At 36.2% G+C, this 14,596-nt stretch overlaps 1 protein-coding gene across 1 annotated transcript in view; it reads right to left on the bottom strand.

Annotated features, from left to right (window-relative positions):
• LOC113503476 (sodium channel protein para) overlaps positions 1-10,338 on the bottom strand; it is an 88,759-nt gene extending 78,421 nt beyond the window's left edge. Inside the window, exon 1 of the mRNA XM_026885475.1 lies at positions 10,007-10,338. The gene's annotated coding sequence lies outside the window, so the exon portion shown is untranslated. The remainder of the gene's footprint in view (positions 1-10,006) is intronic.
• Positions 10,339-14,596: the final 4,258 nt, after the last annotated feature.

The following is a 14,596-nucleotide window of genomic DNA, read 5'->3' on the forward strand; positions in this document are numbered from 1 at the left end:
CATTTTTAGTAATAAAACCTTTTCATAAATATTACTTTAAAAATTACCAACAAATTACTTTAATTACATTACAACAAATTCGTTACAAACTTTAGTGAGTTAATTACGACTGTATTGCCGCGATATATTCCAATGCCGTTTGTAATAACTGGAGGCAGAGCGGTCTCGTGTCGCGTGCAGCAATGTAAATGAAACGCCTGCCTACCCTGACACAATCACGCATGCAGGTGGAACGACACCCACGTATTATATTAGCTAAGACCAAGTGTTTCTAACTGGAATTAGGTCACGTGACAATATTATAAAATGTACCTATGTTCAGTTTAGGACGAAAAGTTTGAAGTGTAAATCTAAACTTCTTTTAAAACTGAAGTACCCACTGAATTTGTTCTAGTCAATTGACTCATAATACAACACCTAATATTTAACTAGAAATTAAAGAGACGCGTATTTTCCACATTATTTTTTGAATAATAAATCTGTACGTACGATGAATGTCTTATTCTAAATATATTTCATCCTTGAACATATCGATTTTTTGTTAGAAACGCAATTAAATCCATTCGTTCGTAAGAAATGGATGTTTAGCAAAAACTGACATGAAAGCGTTATTGCGAAGAAGATATACCGTCATCAGCTTAATGGAATCATGAAATATATATTAATAATAATAGATCCCGACAATTAGATTGCAAGCCCGTATGTTTTTCAACATGGTCGGGTCCGGGAACATTTGCCGCCAAGAGCATTGCAGCAATAAACAAAAACTAATAATCAATCTTCTACAAGTTGAGGTTTCCGTTCCGCAGTTTTCATACCTACCCGGTGGATGGCTAAAAGGGCACTGGACCCGGCTGGATTTGCAATCTCTACTGATACAGGCATGTATATACTTTCTTGATTATTCTAAGAAACAAAACGGTAAAGTAAAATGTCTTGAGGAAAACCTGGATTCCAAATATTGGAATCTCAAACCTTTCCTACATTGGAAAAGACTTGTGCCCAAAAGTGGAAAATGTATAGGTTAGTATTGTAATGATTTTTGCCTTACTCAAATGACAGACATCGCATTTCAGCGGCCTAATTGGCAAGTAGGCGAAATTCGTAATTATTCTCCCAAACTCCTTTGAATGACTATGAGAAACTCCGTAAGGTAATAGATATAATAAAAGACGCGTAATTCCAAACAGGCAAAACATAACTAATTAGCAACATTGACCAACTGTTAATTTAAATGAAAACCTATTTGATTTAGTTGAAATAATCCGGGACTTAATCTTTAAAACAAAACATTCTTTTCGAAAATCAGATCGACAAAAGTGATGAATCTGCTGTCTTTTGCTAGGTTTAGGTTGACAGAAATCACCAATTCAAGGTAACAAAAGACAACAAAGTAAAATCTCCACTTTGACAAAAAATAATCAATACTTAAACAGAACTAGCACAACACACAATCATAAAATACAGCCATTAACGCCTGAAAAACAGACAAAGCTAACGAACCACGAAAAACTATATTTATGGTAATATCATAGCTTTGTTGGAAGTCTAACAACCTTATTTTGTCTTATTTCCAGTTCACGTTCTCGAACTTCAGACGTAATCGATCCCTGTTACATAAGCGGGTGTTGGCTGGGAACTCGACAAACAACTCGTTTGAAAAAAGACAAAAGAAAACTAACTAGTCTGTTCCTCATTAACAATGCACAAAATATACTTTAACCCAAGAGTTCAAGATCTTACTCAGAAAACTATAATATTCCATACTTGGGAGGGCACGAGAAAAGACCTACTTAGCCGGTCACTTCATGGCATCATCGTCAGTTATTTCTCGTTAAATAAAAAAAACAACAAAATCGGGTGATCCAGTACGAAGTTCTGAGGTAACAAGCATAAAGAAATTCAGACAAATTGAGAACCTCCTAATTTTGAAGTCAAAGATAAGAGATTTTATATAACAGCCTGTATGTAACATTGCCCGAAAACGATATTCCATTCACATGAATACTTAATATCAATTCTAATACGTCATTTACAGCTGTTGTTACAGGTCAATGACCAGCAAGGTAAGTAGCCTTTTGTAACAAGAGCGAGTTATATTTTTATTAATCAATCAATACGATTATACTGGGTCTTTGAATCTCCAACTGGTACTGATCCTCTGTATTTCAGAAGGCACGTTACATTCCCTTTACCTGTATGCCATAAAGTATAATGCAGGACTTTTGATTTAGTAGAAATGCGATAGCGCTATCTAGCGTCTCACTTACATTTGCAAACTGAGAATCTAGAAGTAAGTCTTAAGGAATTTTATGGTTGAGAAAGCGTGACAGCGCAATACACTTTACATAGCGCCATCTCACTTCAACACCCGCAATAATACTCGTATCACTTTAAGACGTAAAGATAGCTCCCAGTTATTGACAGCACGGATGTCAGAGTGGTTGAGGTCACCAACCCAAACCCACGGAGCGCGACGTGTCGCGGGTTAAGTCCCCGCGTAGGACAAGCGTTTGTGAGATCCACGACTGCTTGTCCAGGTGCAGTCTAGATGTCTTTGTGCATGTGACTTAAATGTTTGTGAAACCAACCGAGTTACAATGACTTAAGTCCTTGGTGGGGGAGTCGTTTAAAAATAAAGGTTATACTTTAATAAGACCATCTTCAATATAACTAGTCTAATTTCATATTTACTGATATTCCTGTGACGTCAGATTTGACAGGAAGTTTCTCAAACTATAATATTAAGTCTTTGTTCTTCGTTTCAAGATTTATTTGATAGACATTTTCTTTGAACTAGTTTAGGTAAGTTTTGACAGGTAAACGTAAAGCGCTTGCCTACGTAAATTGTTAAACCTATATTAAATATTAGGAAAATTTGATATCATGTTTGAAGAAAAATCTAAGAAATATGTGTTTACTTGTATACTTACTAGTGTGACAGCTAGATAATGTTTTTCAATGTAATTTGAAAATTTCACTTTCATGTTAGCCACCGTGAACCGTGGGCGTTCAAAACTAAACTTTCCTTTATCGATCGATAAATCCATGTGAAGAATACGTAACAAAATAACGGGCTTCTATCAATATAGTAATTAGTACGGATTCTTAAACAAGTAATTAAAATTTTAAAAAGAAAAGCGGTTAATGACCGAAGGGAAAAATAGGTATTTCAATTAAGTCAGCTTATTTATTAACTCCGGAATTCTTGGACCGGATTAAGATAATAACTTAAGTATTTCTCTAAATTACGTTTATATCGTTTCAAAGTTATTTCCAGCAATAAAAACGATTACATTTTAAACTGTTTATTTTATCACGAAAATGTTATTAACATTTTATTATTATTCATGTCTAAGTTAATTTAGTCAATTTAGGCATACTATCCCAGTATGCCTTTTGGCAGGAATTTCTTGGAATTATTAAATGTTATGTAGTAACTTAAATTAGATATTAAAGCATTGTTTAACTTTTTTGTTAGGTCTGATGCTTAACAAACAAAATTAAATGAGCAGTGGAATGCCCAAAGCGTCAGGCCAAAGCTAGTAGTTATATGTAATTGGAATTTTCAAAAATATTTATATAAATCTTCGGGGTGATATTTTCTACACAGAAAAACCCCGTAAATTAAAAAAAAACTTAATGGTGAGAATTTACAATGTACATACTTAAATGTTTGTTTTAACACTGGTAATTAGCTGCATCTAGTTAGACTGGAAGCTGACGATGATGATGATGGATAAGTAAAATTAACTTATTGAATTAACATTTAAGTTAAGGAAGTTATTTAACTAATTATAATAATGAATGTAGGGTCGAAAAACCTATTAATGATACGAAACAGTAAAGCTCGAATTAATGCATATTCTTCAGGTCCCGACGATCAGTTTCAGACTGTAACTAAAAAATTATGTTGATTAGTTGAATACTTAGTTTCAATATTCACGACCATAAGGGTCTAAAAAAAACTAAATACTCAGTTAACAAGCGATCTTCTCGTTCACTATACAGTCAAATCCTGTCATTTCAGACAACAACAAACATCCTATAATCCCTTCAAATATCCCAAACCCGCATCAAACTCTATCCACTATTCCCGACAAAACAATGCTTTACAAATATCAACCTTAAGCCCTTAAAATAAGCTTGTTAATGTCTAAAACTGTTGACCATACGTCTTAGCTTAGGACTCTTCGTTACATTATGCCCGCATCAATACTCGCTACAATTCTACTAAACAAATTTGTTAATAGACGGAAAGCTTTTCATTCTTGGAAAGTCGAATGACGTCAATGGGGTGACTATTATAATTATACCTACTAGAACCGGTTTGTACTGGTTAAAGGGTATGTGAAGTTGTTTGACATAAAACAATATATTGAATATATGTGGAAAAAGTATTATTTGTACACCTATGAAAGCTAAAACCATTTTCGTATTTTCACAGCTGATGAGACCCGCAGAAAACATGGATCAAAATTATACGAAACATATCCGCATCGGGTATGCAGCTGCCTCTTTTGGCCTCGTGAAAGACAAAGGTTGTTATGCAAATCCGACTGGTAGCCTTCACTCATTAGCTTCCAACATTTGGAAGTACAAATTTATTCCATTTTGCTCCAAAAAACGAGATAAAACGAGTCATCCTTCTTAAACAAACGCGGCATCCGACCCCGAAAAAGATCTGAGCAATAAATACGTTTGGCCAATCGCTAACCTCAAGGTCTAATCCGCTCACAAAGGCTAGTTCTTGTAACAAATGGATTTTGGGCCGAGGCGCTAAATAAAAAGGTTACATAACTTTTTCTGGTAGCTTCTGAAAAATTGTACTCGTCGCGTGTAAGTGGCGTGTTATTATAAAGAATGATTGGGTTTTCAGCAATCGTGTTTTCTTATTGAGGGGGATTTGATTCGTATAGCATATTCTTATCAAAACAAATGTAATTACATAATTTCTCGGATGGTAAAGCAAACATACATATCATTTCTGCAAACTCGTAAAACGGGCGCTAATCTAATATTATAAATGGTCTCTAACCTAATCAAATTTCAGTCAACCTGTCCAGTTATAATAGCGGTGACTGTAAGGTAAATGAAACAATACAGCCATCCGACCAGCTTATAATGGAGCGAATGTACTTTCATTACATTCAGTGTAAACCAGTTGAAATGTGTTATCCACGTGAGCACTACGTTGGCTCTAGTCTAACGATACTGCACCCAATACACACAGATTAAAAAAGAACTGATATACTGACGTCACTGAGGGCTTCTTTTGTTTTCTTTCTAGAATGTTCCGATTTAAATTAGCTAGCGCTTTATTACTTGCTTGCTTTTGTACGTAAAGAGAGACGGATCGTATAGCAGTGATAGCCTCGTTTTATGACCTTTGGACTGTCAAAGTCAAAAGTCGAAGTGGTCACGCAATAATGTATTTTCGAATTTATGTTTTATGTATTATTGTATTGCGCGCGGGCCCGCCGGCTACAAATCAAATATTTTCCCACGGGAACATAAATTGAGATAAAACCTATTCTGGTTATAAACTATGTCTACAGTTCAGTGGGTTTTGCGGGAATGAGGAACAAACATTAAAAATGTTAGTAAGACTTCTAAGTCACTTGCTTAAAACAGTAAAGGAAAATCATGAGAAAACCCGCGAACCGGAAAATGTAAAGTAAATATATATCAGGTTGGGTCCTATGGGTGGTTTAAAAACTCTGATACCGGGTTGTATATCAACCATACGAAATGAAGAATTGTTGGGGACAAAGAATAAATACAACAAAAAAAACTTGAATTTAGATCAAAGGCAGTGAAACAACCAAAAAGCAGAATAGGTTAACAAAGTTTTATACAGGTATTCCCATTCAAATTCTACAAATTAATCATATTGCAGTACATCGAACGCAATTCCCGTATTGCTAATAAAAAATTCATACTTATGCAGCAATCAACTTCACAGCAGCGTTTTTCTGTCTGTGAATAAGCTATTAAATAGAAAAAAGGACAGGTTGGTTCAAGAACCTTATTACATTATGTAGATAATGGATTAAGTAGGTGTAGTTATGCAGCTGTTTAACGAATTATAATAATGTGTTCAGTTATTATGAGTCTATACATATAATAAATTAGTAGAAAAGTGAAACCTGTACATTGATTTTTTTAAGAATACTTGCTTTGTAGTCAATTGATTCTAAAACCAAAGATATGATTTTTGTCTGTTTGCAACCATTTCGCGAAATGCGGCCTGCATTTCGCGAAATATGTCCAAAAATACAGTAGTAAATTACTTTAACACGTGTACGAAGTTGTGGGCAATGGTAACAAATGAATAAAACGTATGGATAATTTAATATTTATGATAATTATTTATAGACACGTAATTTTGTGACATACTTTTGTGTTTTCATTAATAAATATTTGCAGAATCCTTGTTCAAATTGATACAAATTTAATTGACCAATCACTACAATTAATTCGTTAGTGGAATTTGTCGTTATATTCTAGGTATTTTTAATTGACAGTTAATACTACAGACAGTTATAGTACGTCTGTGGTGGTATAGCGCAACTGGAAGATACTAGGAATTGAACGTAGCAGGAATCAATGGTGCCTATAATATAATAGGAATACTATACTACTAGTTGTGAGGTAACGCATAAAGTAGTAGCCACGTTTATTCAACTACAGGAAGATAAACTCAGAGTACCACGGTTGAGGTAACCACGCCAAACCATATATGCGTGACGTGTCGTTGTCGATCCCTGCGTAGGACAAGCATTTGTGTGATCCACGAGTTTTTGTGTCGAATCTGGGTGTCTTTGTACATGTAAAGTGGGATGTTTGTGATATCATCTACAAAACGGAGACAAGAGGGGCGGAACAAAAATAAAAGTGAATTAAAGTTATTTATTTTGTCATAAAACTTTCGGTGTATGGAAGTTTAATTCAAATATTAAAGACGTGAAAATAAGTTTCAAAAACATTACTTAATCAAAGAGAACTTTTTTTAATCAGCGAAGGAACTGTAGAATTTACTCATAAAGGATCGAGTAAGGTCTGAACTTGTTGTAACTTTAATTTCCGGGAGATCTCTTTCAAATGAAGAGCCTTTGAACTAAACGTTTTGATTCCTCTTCTTGACGAGAACCTTATATTGCCTTCAAGATCTTTCGTATTCGTTCCTTACTTTGTGATAATTATATAAGTAGGTAAATGTGCTATTTACTTAATATATTATAATTAGCTTATTTTAACAAATTGTAATCAAGTATATTTATTATTTACCATGTATTAGATCCAACCATGGAAAAAAAACAGTTATAAAATGCGAGTCAGCCTCACGACATTGAGGGCTCCGTACACATAGCTACAGAAAACAAATTTGTGTATATTTTAAACATTGATATACTTGTCTTTTTCCCTACAACCGTAAAACCTTTCCAATGAAATTTACGCTTCATGGAAACGGCAAGAAGGTACATATTGCCTTGTACTAGCTCGACTTAATGTCCCATTAGCATGTGACAAAAGGCTATACTAGACGTGCATGGTAATAAAATCACAGCACTGTTGCATAATAGTTCACACTGTTAACTATATTTGTGACGTTATTTCTATATTGTTTTGTACTAAAATAGGAACTTAACTTTCTGACGTTTCTGCTTGTCTGTATATCTATCTGTCTGTCTGTGGCATCATTAATCACGGAACGATTAGAAATTAGGTTATTTTGTATTAAAGATGAATGATCTGCGAGTGTTCTGTGAATGTTTGATAAAAATCGGTCGAACTATTTAAAAGTCGTAGGGATGAAAGTTGATACTGTCGGGGGCTTTCAAATTTTATCTTGTTTTTCTCATACCAAATTAAACCAAATTCTGGTTCATAACAACTGGACAAAAACATACCTACCAAAGTGAGAACCTCCTCTTGGATTGTTCTAAGAACGATAAATTTTATAGTTGTAAGTTAGAGAAGCCTAAATTCCACAGAGCATATTTACCTTTCTTAAATTTTCACTTATTTTTTTCGGGTAATTGATTGAATATACATGTCAATAAGTTTAAATAAAAATAATCCTAGTACCTAACACACACAGACATAGGAAGCCCTGTATAAGTTTTGTCTGAATACATTATACAGTATGTTCAAATATTTGATGTGAACAAATGAAGCAGAAGAGGCGTGTCTAGATCTCAGTTACTTGAATAACATACGTTTCCCAGGCGACATGCCAGTGGTAATCGCGATATATGAATGCAAACCTTATTTTCACGGAATAAGGGTGATATTAACCTGGAGTCTCATGAAGCATATTGAGAGTTTCCACTAATATATGTAGGTATGTCATAACACGGTTAAGTACAAAATGTAAGGCTAAAACGACCTCACCATCAGAAACCTAACGTAACCGGTCCTAGTCTTACGAGAGAAGTATAACCTCCTTAATTTTTTCATGATTTTGTATCATCGTATTTTGACACTAGATAATTAAACCATGACAATTGAAATTGACAGTATTGTATGAGAATCCAATATTATCAAATTCTGTTAATTTGAAACGAGGACAGATAACTTAGTTATTAATTCAGTCATAAAATATATTTATAACATTAGATCCTTATCTTTCAAAATTTATGAAAATATATTAAATACAATACAGAGTTCAACTTGACCATAGTTTTTATAAATGAGGCGGTTGTAGTGTGGCTATGCTACGCTGATCTACGCATGCTTAATGTGACAACGTTTGCGCACTAGCGCAAACCTTTTCCCGGGAGTAAGTTGTCGGAAGTATATTATAGGTAGCATGGCTAGCGAAAAAAAGGTTATACAACAAATTTACTGTTACTGGTTTTAAATAGGTTTTCAGTATAATTTAGGTTTTTGTACTTCATTGGTAGATTCTTAATCTTAGTTATAGATAAGACTTATAGGTATGCTACGCCTTACCTTCTCGGCGGCTTTCCAATAATACAATATTCTTAACAAAGAATATGTAACTGTCGTACCTAAAAAGTTAATGATAGACAACATTGTACACTATATGATAACTATACTAATCTTCATACAGTATTATAAAAGAAAAACCTTATAACTCAAAGAGTCTTGTCATAAAAGTAAAGAAGTAAGTGCAGAACAAGGCAAAGCAAAGCTGTAGCCCGAGCTACGTCACGCTACGAAACTCGTAGCTCGTAGCCGCAAACGTAGCCGAAACAGAATTACTGCTGTTGTTACAATGCTAGCGGCTTAATTAAAGTTTGCTGTAGGTATGAGTATGCTCAGTGAACTAAAGTAGATATTGAAAGGTTGAATGGTGCGCAAGATATCCCTTTACGTAACCCTTGGTGTTAAGTATAAAAACAGAATTACCATTTTTAGTTCCTTTCATTAAATCGAATCGTCTATGTTGATACCATGCACCATTTACGAAAAAATTTCAAGTTATTGGTTCACAATGAATCATAATGCTGAGCTAAGTAAGGTTGTTGATGGTGTAACGGGCGGTTTGCGTCAAAAGTCTATCGATCTGCGAAGCTGTCAATAACATATTGAGGAACAGCAAACTTCCTCATTTTAATGAAATATCGCTTTAGCGTAAAGTCACGTAGGTTATGACAGCAGACCAGCTCCGGAATAGATTAAGCTCAAGGCTGTTACAGAGCCGTCTATTCATCCTTGTATATTTACGATCACAGCTGTAAATAGGTTAAGTATGGAAGAGGATGGATAGCATAGAGCACAATGAGTTGGTAAGCAGAGTCAGCAGCGGTGGTGGTGGTGGCGGCGGTGGCGGCAGCGGCGACGTCGACGGTGGCGTAGTGGCGCAGCCAGCGCGGCGTCCTTGCCGGGCGCGGGTAATACGCGCGAGTCACGCGACGAGGTCGATAGCGGCCGCCGCGCCGGCCAGCCTCCGCGTCAATTATTCAGCACGCGACCGCAACCGCCACCACCACGCGCCCGGACAAAGGGCGAGCGCGCGCACTGCGGCGACACCTACCAGCACCGGCGGTCCGCGCCCGGCCGCACCGACGTCCACAAGCCGGAGCAGACGATATCCTGCCACACTAACAGCGTATCACTCCAAAAGTAATCCTCGGTAAGGCGGTGAGGAGTCGTGAGAGCGCGCGGTGGTCGCGCGTTACGTAAAGGGCGCGACGTTGCGCGTATCAGCGCGTGTAGCGCGCTCGCGGCGGGCGCTCGGAGCGGGGTCGCGCGCGGAGTGCCGCTACACAGTTATGCAACGCGCCGCCACTGTCGCCCGGACGGGGAAAATCGAAGGCGAGGGGCGCGGGAGTGCGCGCGCACCCGCATCGATACCCTGCTGGCCTGTCCTCCCGCACCTCCCCCTCCCCCCACCGCCCCGGCCGCACGCCGGCCCGCGCGCTGCCGCCCGCAGCGCCACCCTCACTACCACCGCCATCCGCAATTGACATTACACCGGAGACACCAGTCATTCCTGGACGTTACGCATTATACTCCGACGAGCTTCTCACGCCGCCGGACGCGGTATACGAACATTATCATTCTGGCCAAAAGTACTTTGTTAATTACGAAAACGTAAAAAAATTCAGCCATATAGCAGAAAAGTTTAATATAGTCTGCCATTCAATGAAGGACGCAGTATAAAATCTGGGTCTTTTGAAGAAAGGGAAAAACATAGTTGTTACTAGTCACACATAAAACTAAAAGTTAAGTTAAACATTTAGTTACATTAGTGTCAAGGATCGTTTCTCTACTAATTAAAGTTAGCGCTTCTAGGAAGCCTGGCGCTGAAGGTCATTCGTACGTGACCTGATTATGGACTTCCATGGCGATCGAACCAGTAGTGTCTGCGCCAACATTGTCCTAGAATTGAAAGTTCAGAACAAAGAAACATTAACATAATATCCTCGTAAATAAGATGACTATGGTCTATCTCGGACTGGTAGCGATAAGACAGAAAATTCTGGAAATCCTTGAAACAAATTCACTGCATAAATAAAGTATGAGATAGATGTGGTATGGATAGATATAAGTGGCAGTTGTCTGTGTACCATTCATGCTATCTGAACTGTCGAGCGATACTAAATATAGTTATCTCAGCGAGACGGGGTGTCGCAGCTCCATAGGCATTGTGGTCGCCGGATCAACTATACAATTTCATGAATGACTTCACTCCGCCCGTAAATAGGACATTTGTAAATAAACGTGTCACTTAACGTAATTTAAACGCGGAATGAAAAACCCATTGTCGTTTGTTTAATTGAGTGGATAATGTAATGAACTTGGTGTTGTTTGATGCAATACTTTTTGTCAGCAAGGTTTTAGAAGTGTAAAGTAGGTTGATAGCAACACAGGCGTGTCAACATCATGAAATTTAGGCTTTTTTCTTTTTTTACCCTTTCCTACTTTTTTATTTCTTCATATATATATAGTAACTTATGCATATGCATGTATTCAAAGAATATAATAAAATAACATTTAATCGATATAAAAACCTTAAGAGCTTAGACTTTAATTGAATGCAAATTAAGTCCTATCAAAAATCAACATTCGTCAGGTACCAGGGATAGTTATCAGAATTCGAAATGAAATCCCGAAACTTTATCCGTTTTGTTAGTCATTTAACTTTTGATTTATGGAAGGTAGCTAGACAATGCTATGAGACTTCCGAACGAAAATAAGTTGAGTTTTCTTTTAATAAAATAACAGACAGTGTTTATACAGCCTCATTACAGCTATCCTATACAAATTTTAAACTAGAAGATTATAACAGCAGAAGATATAACCTACTGTTTATTTAACTGAAAAAATACGGTTTATTTTATTATAATACTAGCTGTTGCCGCGTGGAAAATAATATTGCGAGTACAAATTGAAATGCCATCTATCCCATCTTTCAAGTTGGATCAAACTACAAAAGGTGTGCAAATTTCATAGAAATCGGTAAGGTAGTTTAGGGGCCCATTGCGGACAAACAATTATATACACATTTTAAGATATATTTTTTTACATTTTAAGGTTTTACTCACGCGTATTCGTCGGGATACCCGGATGGGTCCGAAACTCGTCGGTTAAGTACGCGTGATCTGTCTGTTTATTTCTATATCGAGGCTTTTGGTCTGTAGGGTGGAAATGTATTCTGGTATTTTCATTAGCCTAGGTTTTTCACGAACTTTCCGCTTTTAGTACTACCTACTTACTTACTCAGGGACTTGTTCGTATATTTTAGACGAAAACTAGGTATTTTAGGTACTTTTATAATCCAAGTTAGACTTATCTGAAATATTCCATTGTAAAATAACTAGTTATTTCAAGAATTTCGTCCCGTCATCGCTAGCTTTAACCACCTCAAAGTGATTGATACAATCGCTTAACTACGCAACGTTAGAGTCAATGACCTCTTGTGCCCTGAATTCATGTGCCAAGTCTAAGACGATTGGGTTTCCCGTCCTTATAACCCATTATGCGGAACATGGGAACTTATTGCCAAAAATCTGTGAAAGCATAAAAACTGGCTCCAGGGACAAGAAGCTACTTTGTGAGTCTTTGAATATATGCTGTCATGTGAATGACACGAAACGAGGTCTGCGCTCTATGGAATAATATTATTTCTGTTTTTTTTATTTATCTAGACACCACTAATTTATATTTAAGGGAAGTCCAATTCAAATATCTAATAGGTATACTTTCATTAATTGACCTGAATTTTAACTACCTAAAAATCACATAAAGATAATCTGGAACGAATATACATATTTAAATAACAAGTAATCTATAATTATCTACATCTACTCACTATTATGTATATATATACTTATACTACCAAATAATTACCGATTAAAAATTACATACACCATCGTAAACTTAACTGGTTTCTCGGGTCGACCAGCGCCATCTCTTATCAGGTTGCAAAGTTATGTGATGTGAGTTTTCTCTGCGGGCCGCAAGGAGCAACTGTGATGTATAATACAATGGTTTACATATTCTCTTGCGTGTACGTCGTGGACAAATTTTTTAGTAGCTATAAGACATAGCTATGAGAGTTTAAATTTGTCTAGGTCAAAACAGGCTCGAAATATGAAAAGTTTGAGGAACACATAACTTAACATTTTGGTTTGGCTTCAGGTTTTTAAAATAATAAAATTAAGCAAAAAACGTGGGAAATTGATAACCATTTATTTTATCCTTATACTCAAACAAATAAAATTGCAGAAAACAATCATTATAATTGACTCAGCAATCTATGTTATTTTATCAATAATATACAATATCGAGACAATATATTGAGAAATACATTAAATACCTCAACACGAGATATTTAAAACAATAGTTAGTCATAAAACCGAGGAACCAGCGCCAGCCGAATATCAACCATAAGACTTGGGCATAAGGCACTTTACATTAACAAGTTGTTCTATGTCAATATTCGAGGTGTTGATCACTAGTAGAATGGAGTTCTAGCTAACTTAATTTGTGACCAAACATAACATACAAAGATTTGTTGATCTACATTATAAGACAGTATCACTGATAAGTATCAGATGTAAAATCTACCACTATTTTTTTTAACAGCAATAACAAATTTTATTCTTTGTTTCGTGCGGGGTTATACCAGCACTTAAATACCATACACCGAACAGTCAGACTTAGACCAAACATACTTACCCAACGCGGGGATCGAACCCACGACACGTCGCGCACATTGGGTTTGGCGTGGTGACCTATAACGCCCCCCTTTTCGGGTATCTCTGCAGGAATTATTTCTAAGAGCAGACTTATTCGAAATAAGGTAGATGAGATACACTTAAATAAAAACTACAGACGAAGTAATACTGAATGTCACTGCCAGGAAAAGTCGACACAGCCTATTTAGTTATTGAAAAAAAAAATTGCAATATTGTCCTCTTTCTTCCAGTTTTATACAAATAAAACTGGAAGAAAGAGGTTTTATTTAATAAACCACCTTCTACTATAGTTTTGTTATTGTTGGTTTCATATATACTTCTTTTCAGTTAATTGACCACAGGATATAACATACAATCTATCACATTAAACCTTAATCCCTTACCATGTAAAAACATACACACATATGAGAAGACATTTTACAAGAGTTTTTAACTCAGGCCCTATCTACCATAAAAGAAAAAGGAATAGAGATCTGATATTCATATATTTTACTTTTACTATATTGTCATGTTGAAAGAGGCCAAGTGATTTTGAAGATATCTGCAAATCTAAGTAAGTTAGGCATAGACCAGACTCCAGACCAATCGCAGAGTGCAGACTAATTTTGAAATCAGGATCCTTTTACGACATCTAGGACGATGTCGCGAGTCGTACTATCGTCGTACAAAGATAGAATTGAAAACAAATTTATAATCGAAGCACTCTTTCAAGCATTACGACTGGCCTGTTGGTCTAGTGGTTAGTGACCCTGACTGCTATACCGGAGGTCGTGGGTTCGATTCCCGCCCAGGACAAATGTTGTGTGATGAGCATGATCATTTGTTCTGGTGTCTGGGTGTAATTTATCTATAATATGTATGTATTTAGAAATATTTAAGTAAGTTTATTAGTTATCTGGTTACCATAACACAAGCTCTGC

The sequence above is a fragment of the Trichoplusia ni genome, chromosome 19 (genome assembly GCF_003590095.1).
Source record: "Trichoplusia ni isolate ovarian cell line Hi5 chromosome 19, tn1, whole genome shotgun sequence".
Taxonomy (NCBI): domain Eukaryota; kingdom Metazoa; phylum Arthropoda; class Insecta; order Lepidoptera; family Noctuidae; genus Trichoplusia; species Trichoplusia ni.